At 45.8% G+C, this 19,619-nt stretch overlaps 1 pseudogene across 1 annotated transcript; it reads right to left on the bottom strand.

Annotated features, from left to right (window-relative positions):
* Positions 1–490: 490 nt before the first annotated feature.
* Positions 491–1,950, bottom strand: LOC308513777 (cytochrome b-c1 complex subunit 2, mitochondrial-like; annotated as a pseudogene). Its single transcript has one exon. The product of its transcript is annotated as a cytochrome b-c1 complex subunit 2, mitochondrial-like (transcript).
* Between the last annotated feature and the right edge of the window lie 17,669 nt (positions 1,951–19,619).

Consider the following 19,619-nt stretch of genomic DNA (forward strand, 5'->3'; position numbering starts at 1 on the left):
CCAAATTGTGAGCTGGTAGTTTCTGAGTATCTACTACTTGCTCTGTTCCTTGAGAGTGAGGAGGGAAGTGAGACACTGAGTCAGGACTATAGTTAGGAAAGGTAGGTAATTGTAAGAAAGGATGCACTCCTGAGATTGGGGGTACAAAGATGTCTTTAAATTGGTACTACTGTTAAAAATACAAAAGTCCAAACTATAAGGTGGCAAATTTTAAAATAGAGTTTCCTTTTGGCTATTGACTGTGTTTACTTCTTTTTGATAAATATATAACTTTGTATCATTACACATTTAAGTACGTGACTAGGGCCAGATGCTGTGCAGGGCACTAAACTCAACCCCAGATTTTCTCTGGAATTGGGAAACAGAAAGGAACACCATCTGATAATTTTTTTTCTTTCTTCTTCTTTTTATTTTTTAACACGAACGTTCTATTGACTTTAGGTCCTCTGAGAACAATTACCTGCATTTATGCTTTTTAAAGTATTTCACCTCATTGAAAACAAAAATATATGATACAGTATAGACTTATGACATTCCTGTGTTTGCTGCTCGGGTTTGAGAACACATACAGCTCTTTCTTGCAATGTGTTTCAGTATTCAGCTCATCAACAAAAGGTGTATGCCCCAAATTTCCACTTGCTGCCATTGACTTCTGGCCAGAAACAAACTTCTTTGCAGCATTTATGACATCAGCATCAGCTACTGAGTCAATCTGTTGAAAGATTAGATGGTGGCATGTACGAATCAGCAGCAAGAGTCTGAGACCTGCCTTCATCCAGAAAACCTTCAGAGACTCCACTGACATTAGGTATCCATCTTTCAGCTTGTTCTTGGCAGCCTGGACATCCGTGCTAGAAAGGTTTTCTTGATCAATTGCTTTTACTTGGTTGAAGGAAGCCTTGATAAAGTCTCGGCAGCTGCAGCCTTGGAGAAAGTATAAATCCCAAAGAGTGGAGAATCTGAGTAACTGGCATAAAAAGCCAAAACATCAAATGGCTGGTGAATCCTCTTGGCAACAGTTTGGTACAGAAGGCTGGTGGCATTGCTGTCCTTCTTGACAGGTGGCCCAGCACCGAGGACATGCTGGAGAACACTAAATGCATTTGCGTCTGCCCTTCTTGGGGCAGCACTTTCTGCTGCAAAAAGGAGCATGTTTGAGACTGTCTCCATTGTGTTCTCAAATTTCACCTCCAAGGTATCTGGCCTTTGGACCAGGTAAACCAAGCCCACCCCTCATATTCAGAAATCATTCAGCAACTTGTTTCAGTTCAGGGTGAATCACACCCAGTCCAATCAAAGCCATTCTTGCACTTGTAAAATGGTTCTGAACATAGTAATGTAATTAATCTGATGTCACTTTCCCAATCTTATAAACAGGACAATACAAGGAATTAGCCAAGACATTTCGGTAAACTGTAGAATGCACATTTTCAATATGAGCCTGTGGATTCTGAAAAGCTGCAGCTTTGTCAATTCTTACCTGAGACTAAAGGACAGCTACCTCCCAATGATGAAATTTAGGTGCTGCAGTGAACCTGAGCGGGAACTCCATTGGAATTTTGATGTCACCTGCAGGCATTCCACAGTGTAGGCCATGTTTTAATTTGTTGAAGTCACACTTAATTTGCCACCAATGGCTTCAATTCCAGGGGTTATCTTGAAAGATGATGCTCCTTTTGTAGTCAGACTGGATGCAAGATGAAGTAAATGGGAGGTTCCTAAGTTGTTAGAGTCCTCGTACCTTCTGCCTGCTTTATTAAACAAACCAGTTCTTGATGGAGGAGCACCGTTTTCCAAAGAAGCCATCACTAAACCGCTTGGTAATTTGGTAAACTCAAGGTCTTGAGGATGTGCAGGCACTCCTGCAGGAGCAATCATGGCTTTCACTTTGGGAGCAACTTTGAGGGAATAAAATCTCGAGAAGGATCTGGCTCTGCTTGGCAGCTTCATTGCCCAAAATTGCTCTGACCCACAATCATGGCCAGCTTGAAGGAAAGCAAGATGGTGGCTGACTATCTGATAATTTTCTACCTTCATTAAAATTTCTACCACAGTGAGTTGTTGCTAACTAGTTAAGTTGACTCATTTGAGTCTGCATTCTTTCTCTTCCCTGTCCTCTGGTGGCAGTAAGTGTGACTAATGAATGCATAGAGACCAGGCTCCAGAAAGCTCTGGAGGCAGAGTCTGGGGCATTGACCACACATTAGAACCCATGATTCTCTTTAGTGACTTCAACAGTCAGGAGATTCTGACACTCATAAAATTCAAATTAACCACACATTGATTCTTTATTTTAAAAATTAAAGAACCTTTCAAAAAAGGACATTAAAATAAAGTTGAATAAATTAGGAATAGAAAATGAGTCTATGGCTATGTTAATTGGGAGCAATTTGCCTTCATTGAGACTTAACTTTGGCTTCAAGCTTCATGGAAACCCAGACAAAAGGGAAACAGGACAAGTTGCATGCTCTTCACAGCTCTATAGTTGTAATCAACCTAATTTTTATCAACAGGGGAGTGGTTAAACACATAGCAAAGTGCATCCTTCCTCATGCATCTCTCTCAGTACTGTTAGGTCTCATCAAATAATTGAATCAATACCCCCTCCCCTGGGAACTGACCTTTAGGCCTTCACAATGGACATTCCACTTGCTAAGATCATTATCTCTCCCCTCCAGACTTTCCCAGCATCTGAACCTGCACAGAGAATTCTCCTCCCAGATAAAGCCCGCCTAGAGTCCTTTAAAAACCTCTGACTCACTGTCTTTGGGTGCTGACACCATTTTTGGGCTCAGCCCATCTGGTATCCAGATGTCCTAAAAAATTTATAATCCCTTACCACTTTGGCCTTGTGTGTTCCTCCTTTGGCGACCCTAACAGTCACCACACTTTGTTGATGATTTGCAGTTTCTCACAGGAGAGGTAGAGTGTATTTTATCACCCTACCAATATTGAATTGGCCATGTGATTTGCTTTGGCCAGTGATATGTGGAGAGAACTGACAATGTAGTGATCTTAGATTTAAGAGGTGTTATTCCACTCACCCCTCTTGAGTTTTTGCCATCATAAGAGGGATAATAGCATGTTATTATCCCCCACTAGTTATAGGAGGATGTAACAGACACATAAAACAAACTGGACCAACCTGAAGCTCAGAGTCCTGATGAGCTTAACTGAATGAAAAAAGAAAAAAGATAAAAAATATAGCTGTTGAAAGTCATTGCATTTTTGGAGTGATTTGTTCTGAATCATTACTATGACAATAGGGGACTGATACAGTGACCTTCTATGACCAAATCTGGAGAGATATTTGTGATATATTGTGAGAATGAAAGTTTAAAAAGTAGAATCATAAAATTCTACTTTTCTAGAATAATATAAATGTCCAATCTCATTTTTAATAAAAAGAATATGCTTATACATCTAAATATTAAAAAATGTGAGGGATGGCATTCACATCTTTAAAAGAATTTAAGGGGTTCAAAATAGGCCTCCTGAGGTATGTGGATTATTTTGGTATGTGGATTATTCTGAGCTGAAGGAAATTAAGACCCTGTGGGATCAAAAGAAGCTTTTACTTCTTTCTTAAAGAATTTAAATTGGGGCCTTATCTAAATAAGAGTTATCACCAGAAATGACTTTTTATGATCTATCTATAGGGCAGGGCAACTGCTGAAATTACTGAACATCTTATCATCCTGCAAATTACCCTCTTCACTTCTAAAGCCTCAAAACATCTTAAATCATCTCTTAGCTCAGAATATCATATATACCTCATTTTACCTTTTTTTCTCTGAACTGCTCATGCATGTGGTATCCCTGTATATATGTATATAATTAAATTTGGTTATTTTCTCCAGTCAATCTGTCTCATATCAATTTAATTATTAGTGCAGCTGAAAGAACCTAGAAGGATAAATAAAAAAATTTTTCTCCCCCACAGTATGAACTTGAAAAATATACACATTTTTATAAAACTGTTTGTTGCTTTGCCTGTGTGTATGTGTGTACAATTTTTGAATTAAAAATGCTTAAAGATCAAACACAATAGCTTCAAAGCAGGTTGCCACTATAGCACCGTGGTGGTCACCTTGTCTGGGTGAACTTTTTGCTCAGATCTGCCCTTCATCATTGCCTGAGTGTTAGATACTGTTGCAAACAACCTTTCATTCTCTCAGCTACGGTAGGTGCAAGGGAGCATAGCCCACAGCTGCATAGCTAAGTAGAAACCAAGTTGGTTTGCTAGTTTGCTTTATTGCTTCCTCCCTTCAGAAATATCTGTACTGTAGGCATTACACTAAGTGCTTGGGAAGCTGTGGTGAACAAGATATTCTTACAGAGTGTTGGTGGCATTGAATCCTGGACTAGTACTTTATCCATTATTCAGACATACACATAAATAATTTTATAAAAATGCACAAGCACAATTTTATAATTTGCTATTTCCCTCCTAGTGCTGTCATAGTCTGTTTAGGCTGCTATAACAAAATACCACAATGGGATGGTTTATAAGTAGCAGAAATTTATTTCTCACAGTTCTTCAGGCTGGGAGTTGGAGATCAGGGTGCCAGCCTGTTGGGTGAGGGCTTTCTTCCCGATTCATAGCTGGAATTGTGCTGTGTCTCCATGTGGTGGAAAGGAGTGAATAAGCTCTCTGGGATCTCTTTTATGAGGGTACTAATTTCATTCAGGAGGGCTACACTCTCATGACCTAAGCTCCTCCCAAAGTCCCCACCTCCTAATGCCATAGCCTTTGGAAGTTATTTCAACATACATATTTTTTGGGGCTGGGGACTTTTAAACATTCAGACCATAGTGAGAACAAAGTTATTTTTGTTTGTTTGTTTGGCTCCCCTTCTCTTCCCCTGTCTGTCCCATTGGATTTTTTGTCTCCCTGTCCCATCCCACTACACACACACCCACAGCAACAAACTACTTTGTATTTTTCTTTTTTTTTTCTTTCTGATCATATAACCATGTATTATTGTGTGAGGTAGGGAGAACAGTGTTCTTGCCTCTATGAACTGTGTGGTTACTTTTTATTTTATAATCATCATAGAGACACATGTAGTCAACTAACCGCAAGGATAAATCAAGGCCAGGTACATATCAAGATAATTCCATCAGGATTCTCTTGCTCCAAAGTTTTTTTTTTGCCAATTGTTCTGCTGACCTTAGTGTGGCAATGTGGCCTGTTGCCTGGAGACCATTGTGGCTCACCCTTATTCCTTATTTAATACAAATGCAAGGTTGTCTCAGTTCACAGTGTCACATTCCCATTGGCCTAGGTAGGTGAGTAGGATAGGTGGATAGAAAAGGTAGTAGCAGATGGGTCATTGGCCCAGTGTGACACATTCACATTGAGACTTTGTAGTTGGGGTGATCAGTAATATAACATCCAACAGAAGACTTTTGAAAATGAAAGGAGGCTTTTAAAATATTCCATCAGAAGAGAGAAAAGAAATTGACACTCTCCCAGGCAAACTGAGTCATTTGCTACAGTCCTTTTTGGGTTAAGGGGTAGAGATGGACTGACAATGTTTGTGGCTTTTGCAACTTGCCTTTCCTTTTTAATATCAGGAGCACCCCTTCTCCCACGCTCATCCCTCAAATGTAAGAGGTCAGGGCTCTAAATCACTGGGAATCCCTGGTATGTTTGTTTCTCCCCAAGGAGTCTATATTTTAATTTATTTCAGGTAAGTTTAGAAACTATGGAATATAAATAAGTCAAACTTTTTGGGCACTTGGCATGTGCCACACATTCACTGAGCAAAAAGGTAATCATGGTTCATATACCAGATGGTCATTGAGAGGTTTAACTGAGACAATACATGTTGAGCACTTTGCATAGTGCCTGGCACATAGTAGACCCTTATTATATTTTTGTTATTGTTTTAACTATCATTGTAATCATTGAACAGCAATAAATATAAATAAGACAAGATTTGTTTTCAAAATCCTAGCAATGGTGATGGGGCACATAGAAACAAACATTTAAACACAGTGGTGATAAAAGTATCTACAAAAGTATCTACATAATGGGTGTGACTCATTGTGCCTGTAGGTGGAAGCACAGTGTGGGTGTAGGAGGGGATATTTGACTCCCTTACACTCCTGCAAGAGGCATGGAGGCTTCCTAAGAAGAAACAACCTTTTTTTTTAGACATTTGGTTTCATGTAATGCTTAGAAAAATCATTTACTTAACAGGAAATTCAGTATATAGGTATTTGTATTTTATAACAGTAAAAAGACTAGTAATTATGATTATTTTAAAATTAATATATTATAGCCTTGGGTTCTGAAACTGGGAGTGTGGATTTGAATTCTGGCTCTATTGTTATGGAGCATGTGATTTTAGACAAGTAATTGAGCTTCTTTGGATCACAGTTTCTGCATCTGTGAAGCAGAGATATTAGTAAGATTTATCTGAAGGAGTTCATGTGAGGGTTAAGTGGTTTCACCAATACACAGTACCCAGAGCAGTGCATGGCACACAGTGAGAGCCCCGCAAATGTCACCCATAACTTGATGCTTTAGTGTCCCCAGAGATTGTTAAAGTGCTATTGCATAAGTTAAATTCTATTAAGAAACAGAAAAATGAATATGAAGTTAAAAGGTGATTTTTACATGGATGGAATGTGAATCCATTGAACAAATTTTAAAAGCTTAAAAATTCTTCTTCTTTTTTATTTTATTTTTTTAAATTTCTTTATTGATTAAGTTATTACATATGTGTCCTTATCTCCCATCAGTAGATGAATGGATTAAAAAACTGTGGTACATCTACACAATGGAATACTACTCTGCAGTAAAAAAGGCGTTCTTACCATTTGCAACAGCAAGGATGGAACTGGAGAGCATTATGCTAAGTGAAATAAGCCAGTCAGAGAAAGATAAACATCACATGATCTCACTCATTTATGGAATATAATGAACAACATAAACTGATGAACAAAAATTATTTTTATGATTCCATAGATCTTGTTCAACTGTAGTATCAAAAGATTACACTATTTTTATCAAAGTGTACTATTTATACCATACTAGTGGCTCGGTGCACGAAATTCGTGCACGGGAGGAGGGTGTCCCTCAGCCCAGCCTGCACCCTCTCTAATCTCGGACCCTTTGGGAGATGTCGACTACTGGTTTAGGCCTGATCCCAGGATGTCTGACTGCTGGGATCGGGTCTAAACCGGCAGTTGGACATCCCTTTCACAATCTTGGACCGCTGTCTCCTAACCACTCACCTGCGTGCCTGCCTGATTGCCCCTAATTTGTGCACGGGAGCGGGGAGTTCCTCAGCCTGGCCTGCACCCTCTCCAATCCGGGAACCCTCAGGGCTGCTGGCACCTAACTGCTCACCTGCCTGCTGGCCTGATCCCCCTAACTGCTCTCCCCTGCCGTCCTGATCCTCCTAACTGTTCTCCCCTGCCTGCCTGATCGCCTCTAACAGCCTCTGCCTCAGCCCTGCCACTATGGCTTTGTACGGAAGGATGTCCGGAACCTCGTCTGGAAGATGTTCAGTCTAATTAGCATATTACCTTTTTATTAGTATCAATGCCACCTTGCCTAAAAATGCAGGTTGTTAGCAGGTTTTCCCATCATGGAAGGAGAGCCCGCAGTAGCATCCTGGGTTCTGACCAGGGCTTAAGCACTTGTGCTTTATCTCAGCAGATGAGATTCCTAGAAGACTCTTGGATGTACCTTGAACATTTCTATTGATTTTGCCAAATCCTCCTCCAAAAATGTTGAATCACTTTAAACTCCCACCAGCAACCATGCATGTGCCCCTCCGTCCTACTTTGATGCCAGTATCATTGATTTTCCCCTAGAAGCTTCCCTCCCCTCAGCCAGGACTGCTTGGCACTTGAGCCAAACTCACTGTTCAGCCCAGGACTTGATTTCCCAAGATAGAATTATGGAGGAGGAAAAATAGTTTTCCTCTACCCTTCTGAGTTCTTAGCGGAGGCCCTTGTAATGAAAGACAGATTACCAAGAGAAAAACTAAAGTTCATTAACATGTGTACCTCGTGTATATGTGGGAGATCCCAGGGAAAAATGAATAACTTCCCAAAGTGGCTTAGAATCCAGATTTAAATACCTTCTTTCTAGGGAAAGGGGAAGGGATATGTAGGCCTCTTAGAGGAGAGTACATGATTTTTAGGAAAGATGAATGGGGGTGGGGGAGATAGTTTGTAACAAAGTTTGGGTGTGATGTCAACTTCTAGTCTCCTGTCCTGTGACAGGAGTCAGTCTTCACTGGCTGATGGCACTTTTCCCATCAAGGGAACATTTTGGGGGGGTCCGATTTTAGGCAGAGAAGGAGACTTCAGTGAAAGCCTCTCCTTGCATTTGCTGTTTTTCAAGCATCTGCAGGTCAAGATCGTCAATATAACAACATGGCATATGTTGGGGTGGTCTGTTCTCTGACCTTCAGAATAAACCCAACAAAAGCTTGTTTCCTCTCTTAGATAATTTGCCACAGTAGCATTATTCCCTGGAAACAGTATTCTGACCAGTATTCTGATCACTTCCTGGGAGTGATCATAACATACCCGGCGCTTGTAGAAAGGTGTGGGCCATATCAGGGTAAGTTTTCTCATCTTGTGGAAAGGGAGATAAAGTTATGATAGTTTATCTCCCTTTCCATAGGTTTCCTGCTGGTTTGTGTCTCTGCTGCAGCCCCAGTGGCCCCAGCCCCTCTGCGGCCTTGGGGTTAGGGGCTGCTGGGTGCTGGCCCCCCTGTGGGCTGTGCCTCTGCTCCTCTGACCCCAGCCCAAGGCGGGGCTTGGGGCCACTGACTGCCGGGCTTGGGGCTTCTGGGTGCGGGCCCTGTGCCGGCTGTGTCTCTGCTGCCCCAACCCCAGCGCTGAGGCGGGGGCTTGGGGTGGCTGGGTGCTGGTCCCACTGCGGGTTGTGTCTCTGCTACTCTGACCCCAGCGGCCCCAGCACCTCCGGGGCCATGGGGCTTGGGGTTGCTGGTGCCTGCCCCCCTGTGGGCTGTGTCCCTGCTGCCCCAACCGCAGTGCCAAGGAGGGGCTTGGGGCGGCTGGGTGCTCGCCCCCCTGCGGGCTGTGCCTCTGCTCCTCTGACCCCAGCCCAAGGCAGGGCTTGGGGCCACTGGCTGCCGGGACCACTGAGGGCTGTTTCTGTTCCTCCAACCCCACCATGGAGGCGGGGCTTGGGGCTGCTTGGTGCCGGCCCCCCTGCGGGCTGTGTCTCTGCTCCTCCATCCCCCCAGCAGTGCTGACCAAGCAGGCCCAGAGGCCCTCCACCAGTGGGTTGAGGCAGAACGCCTGCATCCTCACCAGGCTTCGCTCTGCCACTTGGAGCCTACATATGCAAATTAGCCGCCATCTTTGTTGGCAGTTAATTTGCGTATCGTGCTAATTAGCCAATGGGAAGGGTAGTGGATGTATGGCTAATTACCATGTTTCTCTTTTATTAGATAGGATTATCAATTGAAAGCATCCTGTTTTCTTTTAAAACTAGAGGCCCAGTGCATGAATTTGTGCATGGGTGGGAGCAATCAGGAGTGGGGCTGGCCAGGGGGAAGGGGCTACGGGCAGTTGGCTGGCCGACCCTGCTCCCTGGTTGAACTCCCGGTAGAACTCCTGGTTGAGGAAACAATTTGCATATTAGCCTTTTATTATATAGGACTAGAGGCCCGGTGCACAAAAATTAGTGCACTTGGGGGTGGCGGGGGGGGGGGTCCCTCAGCCAGGCCTGTGCCCTCTCGCAGTCTGGAACCACTCAGGAGAAAATGAGCTGCTGGCTTAGGCGTGCTCCCAGGTGGCAGAGGGCAGGCCCAATCCCTAGGTGCAGCCCCTGGTTGGGATCAGAGCAGGGCTGATTGGGGAGTTGGGGCACCGCCCCCTGTCATGCACAGAGCAGGGCGGATTGGGAGGTTGCGATGCCACCCTCAGTCACACTCAGGGTAGGGCTGATTGGGGGGTTGGGGCACCGCCCCCTGTCACACTCAAGACAGGGTCGATGGGGAGGTTGCGGCGCCACCCCTGTCACTCACAGAGCAGGGCCCATCAGGGGGGTTGGGGCGCCGCACCCTGTCACAAACAGAGCCGCAGGGCGATCAGGGGGTTGGGGAGCTCCCTCCTATCAAGCACAGAGCAGGGCTGATCAGGGGGTTGGGGCGCCTTCCCCTGTCTCGAACAGAGCAGGGCAGATAGGGAGGTTGTGGCCTTGACCCCTGTCACACACAGAGCCACAGGGTGATCAGGGGGTTAGGGTGCTGCCCCCTGTCACGTTGATCCCGGTGCCAGGAGGCATATTACCCTTTTACTATATAGGATAGAGGCCTGGTGCATGGGTGGGCGCCGGCTGGTTTGCCCTGAAGGGTGTCCTGGATCAGGGTGGGGTTCTACACTGGGGTGCCTGGCCAGCCTGGATGAGGGGATGATGGCTGTTTGCAGCTGGTCACACACCCTTCAGGGTGGGGGTCCCCACTGGGATGCCTGGCCAGTCTGGGTGAGGGTCTGAGGGCTGTTTTCAGGCTGGCAGGTGACTGAAGCTCCCAGCTGCTCCTTTTTTTCTTTTTTCTTTTTTTCTTTTATTCTTTGCCAGCTTTAGCTCTGGCTCCAGCTCTGAAGCCTCTGCTGCTGAAAGCAGGTATCTGGTTTGTTTGGGTTCTATAATCGAAACACTGTATCAACTCCAGCTCTGAGACCCCAGCTGGCTAAAAACAGGTTTCTGGGGTTTTGTTTAGCTTCTATATTTGTAACAATGCTTCAAACTGCAATCTCAGAGGCTGGTAGCGGCATGCGGGAAATGTTGGAGTCCTCCGTCACTGAAGCAAGCAAGCCTCATGTTAACTTCAAGCTGCCTGGCCGCCGGCCGCCATCTTGGCTGGCAGTTAATTTGCATATCTCACTGATTAGCCAATGGGAAGGGTAGCGGACATACGGTTAATTACCATGTTTCTCTTTTATTAGATTGGAATAACAATTTTTCCCATAACAAGGTGGTTTTCCAATGTTTGCTAGAAGAGGAATGAGATGTAAGTCTTCTAAGAAAGACACAAAAACTCTCACTCTATAATAAAATGCTTACTCTAATAAGAAAGGTTAAGTCCAGAGCTCCCCCAATTCCCTATCCCAGGCAAAAAACTGAAGAACTGCAGGTCTGTGCTGAATAGATGAGGAAAAAGGGACCCATCAGCACAGCCCGGCGTCCTTCCTGAGAAAGGAGGAAAAAAGAGGCATCAAATAAAAGAAGTTAGCAAAAGTATTTAAGCATTCTTCCATTTCATTCAATAAGCCAATGTACCAGACACAGCGCTCGGTGCTTTCACATGAGTTACCAGACTCTCTGTACCTTAGACAAGGATGTCGCCCTCTTGGAGCCTGGACAGAATCCTAGCTGGCCCTCACCTGAGGGATCCTGAGCCTACGTCATCTCTAAAATGCATCATTTACCTGGGTGGAACCTTTCGTTCTCCTTTGCTAATGTTCTCTGGCTGTAACTACTTCTCTTTAAATGTCCAAGAAGATTCCAAGATTGGCATTCCCTTTGACAGCTCTTGAATATTTCACAATTAGCATTGAGCAATTAGCACAGCGACTGTGACCCCTAAATTTCTTCTTGGATTTAACAAATTGTCTCTTCTGTTCCATCCCCGGAATGTTGTAACTTTGTAAAATAGGAGTAGAAGTAACACCTGCTACATAAAATTATTGTGAGAATTAAAAGTGTTAATAGATAGCCGTAACCGGTTTGGCTCAGTGGATAGAGCATTGGCCTGCAGACTGAGGGGTCCCAGGTTCAATTCCGGTCAAGGGCATGTACCTGGGTTGCAGGCACATCCCCAGTAGGGGGTGTGCAGGAGGCGGCTGATCGATGTTTCTCTCTCATCGATGTTTCTAACTCTCTATCCCTCTTCCTTCCAGTCTGTAAAAAAATCAATAAAATATATTAAAAAAAGTTTTAATAGATAAAAGTCCTTACAACAATGCTTGACACAGAAACACTGTCAATACATATCTGCCACTACCATTATTGTGAAGGGCCACCTATGTGCCAGGTACTAGGCTGTGTTCTCAATGTTAGCTCATTTAATAACAAGGAAAAAAATTGTATTCACTTACTTATATGTCTGAGTGATAGAATTTGATGACCATTAATATTTTTCCTTCCCAAACTTTTTTATTTTATTTTAAATTTTGTGTTCCCATCTCTCTTTACCTGATATCTACATCACACCAATCACATGGATTGCAATCTCCGATTCTTTTCTCTCATATTCTCCTCTCCTTCAACCTGACTGCTCTTCATCAGATTGGGCAGATTTAAAATCCCATATGTTTGCTCATTTTTTCTTCTCCCTGTTCTAGCCAGGCTCACAGGACATTGTCATAGCTTCCTAAATGTTTCCCACCCAGGCCATTTTGTATACTGCCATCCAAATTACCCTCCCATGCAATAGTTCTCAATAAGTGCCTAACCCTCAACCTAAAATCTAATATCCTTTTCTTTTTGGTCTTAATCATTCTCTGTACTGTCTCCAAACCTGTCCCTTAGGGACCCTATTCTGCCAAACTGTGTCCTCTGCTTTCCCATTTAAAATTCATGCTGCCCCATCTCCCTGTAATTCCTGTAATTCACATGAATATAATTTCCTTGTCAAACATTAAAGTATTACATAGAAGTCCTCTTTGACAAGCCCCCTACCCACCCCCAAGCTTTTCAACAGCTCCCTGGGAGATCACCACCATCCTTGGTCAAAGGGCTCTCCTTTCACTCTTTTCCTATGCACTTACATACATATATATATGCACTCACAGAGAATTTATGGTGGTGCTTGTTGTTTTGTGTGTGGGTGTATCTAAGACATAAATAGTATCCAACTGTGCTTACCATTCAGCAATTTGCTTTTCTTCCCCAACAATATGTCTTGGCAATCTGTCCAGCAGGATGCGTCTTAAATGCCACCAATAATTCCCTCAAACCAGGGGTCCTCAAACTACGGCCCACGGGCCACATGCAAATACAAATATTGTATTTGTTCCCGTTTTGTTTTTTTACTTCAAAATAAGATATGTGCAGTGTGCATAGGAACTTGTTCATAGTTTTGTTTTAAATTATAGTCTGGCCCTCTAATGGTCTGAGGGACAGTGAACTGGCCCCCTGTTTAAAAGTTTGAGGACCCCTGCCCCAAACTTTATAAGATTTCCACTGTACTGGAAGTACTCTCTCTATCAACACTCCTTGGAGTGTATTAAGAAGCTTTCTACATCATATGTGTGTATAGTAGAATTATGAGTGATTTTAAAATATTTTATACTTTTATTTTTACTTTTTTATAATTTCAAAAATTTCAACTGTTACCTCAAAATTATATTTAAACAAAAATATGCCAGGTTAAAGACACACACACACACACATTCCACCATACATGCATTTACTTTTTTTTTTTTAAATATATTTTATTGATTTTTTACAGAGAGGAAGGGAGAGAGATAGTTAGAAACATTGATGAGAGAGAAACATCGATCAGCTGCCTCCTGCACATCTCCTACTGGGGATGTGCCCGCAACCCAGGTACATGCCCTTGACCGGAATCGAACCTGGGAACTTTCAGTCTACAAGACGACGCTCTATCCACTGAGCCAAACCGGTTTCGGTGCATTTACTTTTTTAAAAAAAAAATGTGTTTCTTTATTGATTTCAGAGAGGAAGGGAGAAGGAGAGAGAGATAGAAACATCAATGATGAGAGAGAATCATTGATCAGCTGCCTCCTGCACATCCCCTACTGGAGATTGAGCCCACAACCTAGGCACGTGCCCCTGGCCGGAATCGAACCTGGGACCCTTCAGTCTGCAGGCTGAAGCTCTATCCACTGAGCCAAGCTGGCCAGGGCTTACTTTTTATTTTTTTGGGCCATAATTTTATGTTACCCAGACACCTATTAATTTGTCTTGATATTGGGACTGAAGGTGCCTTGGCGAGGCAACATGTAGGTCACCAGGAAAATGTGCCACTGCTGCAAACTCCCCAAACAGGCCCAACTCTTGGACAACAGCCTCAGCACCAAGGATATGAGAAGAGCAAGTCTCAGATGAAATTCTGCCACACTGTGTTAGAGCCTGTGCAAGATTAAAAAGGGGTGCTTCTGCATACCTTTATAAAAAGTTCATATTTATATTATTATTTTATTACATAATCATATATTATATACTGCACATTTGATAAATATATAGCACTAGAAGCCCGGTGCACAAAAATTTGTGCACTTGGGGGGGAGGGGGACGCCCTCAGCCCGGCCTGTGCCCTCTCGCAGTCTGGGACCCCTCGGTAGATAACGACCTGCTGGCTTAGGCGTGCTCCCGGGTGGCAGAGGGCAGGCCCAATCCCTAGGTGCAGCCTCTGGTCGGGCTCAGAGCAGGGCTGATTGGGGAGTTGGGGCGCCTTCCCCTGTCATGCACAGAGCAGGGCGGATTGGGAGGTTGCGATGCCACCCTCAGTCACACTCAGGGTAGGGCCAATTGGGGGGTTGGGGCACCGCCTCCTGTCACACTCAAGGCAGGGTGGATGGGGAGGTTGTGGCGCCACCCCCTGTCACGCACAGAGCAGGGCCCATCAGGGGGGGTTGGGGCTCCGTATCCTGTCATGCACAGAGCAGGGTCAATCAGGGGGTTGGAGAGCTCCCCCCTGTCATGCACAGAAAAGGGCTGATCAGGGGGTTGAGGATCTCCCCCCTGTCACTCACAGAGTAGGGCCGATAGGGGAGTTGGGGCACCGCCCCCTGTCACACTCAGGAAAGGGTGGATCAGGGGGTTGGCGCACCGCCACTGTCACACTCAGGGCAGGGCCGATGGGGAGGTTATGGCTCTACTCCATCACACACAGAGCAGGGCCCGTGGGGGGGGAGGGTTGGGGCGCCGCACCCTGTCACACATAGAGCAGGGTGGATCAGGGGGTTGGGGCGCTGCCCTCTATCACCCACAGAGCAGTGCCGATCAGGAGGTTGGGGCGCCGCCACTCTCACACTCAGGGAAGGGCTGATGGGGAGGTTATGGCTCTACCCCATCTCACACAGAGCAGGGCCCGTGGGGGGAGGGGGGGTTGGGGCGCCGCACCCTGTCACACACAGAGCCGCAGGGCGATCAGGGGGTTGGGGAGCTCCCCCCTATCAGGCACAGAGCAGGGCTGATCAGGGGGTTGGGGTGCCTTCCCCTGTCAGGAACAGAGCAGGGCAGATAGGGAGGTTGTGGCCCCGCCCCCTGTCACACACAGAGCCTCAGGGCAATCAGGGGGTTTGGGCACTGCCCCCTGTCATGCTGATCCCGTGCCGGGAGGCCTCTCAGCTCCACTGATCCCGGTTTTGGTAGGTCTCTCGGCTCCGCTGATCTTAGTGCTGGGAGGCATATTACCCTTTTACTATATAGGATAGAGGCCTGGTGCATGGGTGGGGCTGGCTGGTTTGCCCTGAAGGGTGTCCTGGATCAGGGTGGGGGTCCCCACTGGGGTGCCTGGCCAGCCTGGGTGAGGGGATGATAGCTGTTTGCAGCTTGTCACACCCCCTTCAGGGTGGGGGTCCCCACTGGGATGCCTGGCCAGTCTGGGTGAGGGGCTGAGGACTGTTTTCAGGCCGACTGAAGCTCCCAACTGCTCCTTTTTTTCTTTCTTTTTTTATTCTGGGCCAGCTTTAGCTCTGGCTCCAGCTCTCAGGCCTCTGCTGCTGAAAGAAGGTATCTGGTTTGTTTGGGTTCTATAATTGAAACAATGTATAACTCCAGCTCTGAGATCCCAGGCTCGATGAAAGCAGGTTTCTGGGGTTTTGTTTAGCTTCTATATTTGTTACAATGTTTCTTAAACTGCAAGATCAGAGGCCAGCAAGGCAGGCAGGGAACATTGGAGTCCTCCGTCACTGAAGCAAGCAAGCCTCATGTTAGCTTCAAGCTGCCTGGCTGCCGGCCGCCATCTTGGCTGGCAGTTAATTTGCATATCTCGCTGATTAGCCAATGGGAAGGGTAGTGGTTGTACGCTAATTACCATGTTTCTCTTTTATTAGATAGGATTATGTTATATATTACATAATGAATTATAAATTTTGAAACACATATTACATAATATATAATTCTAATATATTATAGATATCAGTAAAAAAGTTAATAAAAGTTCTACAATCAAGCACCATGACTATGTATCACATCTGCCCTCCTTGCCCAATGTGTCTGCACACCATGTCCACTCTCATAAACCCGTGTAGTGGAGAAGCCCCTGCACGGTTCAGAATCCGTGGGCTGTTTGGAAACAACCATTCCCAATTCACAATAATGCTGGGTTTAAAACAAACTTCAACAGACAGTCGTTATTTAAAATTTGATATTTTATCATAGATTTAAAAATTATTGCAGTAAAATATTTGTTTTGGCACCCTTGCACTTGACAATGAAATTATATTCATGTGAATTACAGGAATTACAGGGAGATGGGGCAGCCACGCATATATCCATTTATTCACAAAGCATCTATTAACAAACAAGCACCAATTGCTGTGCAAGCTGTTCTGTAAGCTCGCTGTCCTCTGGGTGTAGGCGAGCTGTGTCTTCTAGAGGCAATCCTGCTGGACCCCAGAGGCAGGATTCTGTGACTCTCATTGCTTCCATTATACAAGGAGACTCCGACAACAGTGGAAGTATTTTAAAATATTTTAATCCACACTTCTCAACTTTACTTTTTATCAATTCTGAACAGTCACCACACTATTTAAGAAGTCTTTAGTTTAACCAATTTAAAAATCCATATAACACACACTCTGCTAATTAGCAAAGCCTCAGGTATTGACCAGGATGTGGATATGGTTGCCCTTGTGGTGGTCCTCTGGAGTGTGGCTTGTTTTTTAGGGCAACTATGGAGTGAAGCTTGAATTAATGGCACATTCATCACATCACATCATCTTTGCTTTATGTTCAGTAAAGTAAATTACAGGCCCCATAATAACCACCCATGGTTAATGGACAAATTGATGATCTGGTTTACTTATCTCAGTGAACTGGGAGTGTGGTGGTCCCTTCTGGGTTATTAGGCAAAACCATATTTGTACTTGCAGAGCTCAGTTCCAGGGAAGGGACCCTGGGAGGCCTGGCCCTACCCCTCATTGCCCTGGTGGTCCTTCTGCTTTGCCTTGAGCATGAAGTGTCTGCGGTCAGCACCTATGGCAGAGATGGCTGTCAAAACGGCTGTGGTGCCCTCAGGGGAGGACTCAGTAAGGAAAATTAGATTAACCGGAGTGAATGAGTGAAGGCAGGGGTAACCACCTGCATTCAACAACAGCAGCACAGAATATGAGTAATTAAGTCACAGGAGGTGTTAATTAACAGGGGCCATTGCAAGGAGGTGTGGAAAACTCAGGGTCCGAGAAACGGAACGGGGTGAGGGCTTCAAGCCAAGGAACTATGACTTCAGGGTAAAGCCTTCACTGTCCCCGAGGCTGATGTGACAAGGGAATAAAGATCGTAGACTGGAGCACAGACTGGTACATGACCAGCACTAAACCAAGGTTTGTGGAGTGGAAGACATATGTTGACTCTTCAGCACCCTGGGGTCCTAGCTGAGTGATCATTACACAGTCCTGGTACTATTTAAGATATCAGACAGGACTTATTCTAAGTCAGATTCAAGATACAGTCCCTAGATCTTGTTCAACAACAACCTCTGAGATTATGGCTCTATTTTCTAGGGATCTCAAACTTTATCTTTAAAAAAATGTCAGGAAAAACTCTGGCTAGCCAAAGACACTGGCTTTTTTGTAGCTAGGTACCAATTAGCCAATGTTTGAATGGTCACTGTTAACATTAATTGAATCCTTGCTGTGTGCTATGTACCGGCTGTGTATTTTATTTGCATCAGTTTATCCCCATGTTCCAGATAAGAAGACTGAGCACTTAAGCCACTTGCCCAAGTTCAGTGGCAGAGCTGGGATTTGAACTGGAGTTGCCACACAACCTATGCACCTATGCTCTCAGCCTTTATTGCACATGGCCAACAGTACTAAATAAATTCTTGAAAATGCATTTGCTTCTTTGTTTTTCACATAAAAGATGCTGCTGCTATGCTGACATATGAACTGTGTAAGTCCTCTCTGCTTTTGCTGAGAAATAATGGGCAATCCTGCTGAAGTGTCTGGCTTTTAAAGGACTAGTGATTACTTCATCAGCTGAAGCAGCTGTGAGCCACCTTGGCAAAGCTGTCCTTACCACCAAAACAATCTGAATAAGAACGAAGTGTAGAATTCTCAACCCAATGCATTGCCATTTGTTAATTTAAAAAGAAAAGCTTAAATAAGTGTCTCAAATGCATTCACATCTCTTATATTATTACTAGAGGCCCAGTGCACAAAAATTTGTGCACTCCGGGGGGGGGGGGGAGTGGGGGGTCCATCAGCCCAGCCTGTGCTACCTCGCAGTCTGGGAACCCTCAGGAGATAACGACCTGCAGGCTTAGGCCTGCTCCCGGGTGGCAGGGGGCAGGCCCAATCCCTAGGTGCAGCCCCTGGTTGGGCTCAGGGTAGGGTCGATTGGGGAGTTGGGGCACCACCCCCTGTCACACTCAAGGCAGGGTCGATGGGGAGGTTGCGGCGCCACCCCTGTCACGCACAGAGCAGGGCCAATCAGGGGGTTGCGGCACCAACCCTGTCATGCACAGAGCAGGGCCCATCAGGGGTGTTGGGGCTCCGTACCCTGTCATGCACAGAGCAGGGTCAATCAGGGGGTTGGGGAGCTCCCCCCTGTCACTCACAGAGTAGGGCCGATAGGGGAGTTGGGGCACCGCCCCCTGTCACACACAGAGCAGGGCAGATCAGGAGTTTGGGGCGCTGCCCTCTATCACCCACAGAGCAGGGCCGATCAGGAGGTTGGAGTGCCGCCACTGTCACACTCAAGGCAGGGCCGATGGGGAGGTTATGGCTCTACCCCATCACACACAGAGCAGGGCCCGTGGGGGGAGGGGGGGTTGGGGCGCCGCCCTCTATTACCCGCAGAGCAGGGCGATCAGGGGGTTGGTGAGCTCCCCTCTATCAGGCACAGAGCAGGGCTGATCAGGGGGTTGGGGTGCCTTCCCCTGTCATGAAAAGAGCAGTGCGGATAGGGAGGTTGTGGCCCTGCCCCCTGTCACACACAGAGCCGCAGGGCAATCAGGGGGTTTGGGCACTGCCCCCTGTCATGTTGATCCCGTGCCGGGAGGCCTCTTGGCTTCGCTGATCCCGGTGCTGGGAGGCATATTACCCTTTTACTATATAGGATAGAGGCCTGGTGAATGGGTGGGGGCTGGCTGGTTTGCCCTGAAGGGTGTCCTGGATCAGGGTGGGGGTCTACACTGCGGTGCCTGGCCTGCTTGGATGATGGGATGATGGCTGTTTGCAGCTTGTCACACACCCTTCAGGGTGGGGGTCCCCCCTGGGGTGCCTGGCCAGTCTGGGTGAGGGGCTGAGGGCTGTTTTCAGGCTGGCAGGTGACTGAAGCTCACAGCTGCTCCTTTTTTTTCTTTTCTTTTTTTTTTTTTTAATTCTGGGCCAGCTTTAGCTCTGGCTCCAGCTCTGAGGCCTCTGCTGCTGAAAGAAGGTATCTGGTTTGTTTGGGTTCTATAATCGAAACACTGTAT

This window comes from Myotis nattereri (genome assembly GCF_964212035.1).
Source record: "Myotis nattereri genome assembly, chromosome: 2".
In the NCBI taxonomy this organism is placed as follows: domain Eukaryota; kingdom Metazoa; phylum Chordata; class Mammalia; order Chiroptera; family Vespertilionidae; genus Myotis; species Myotis nattereri.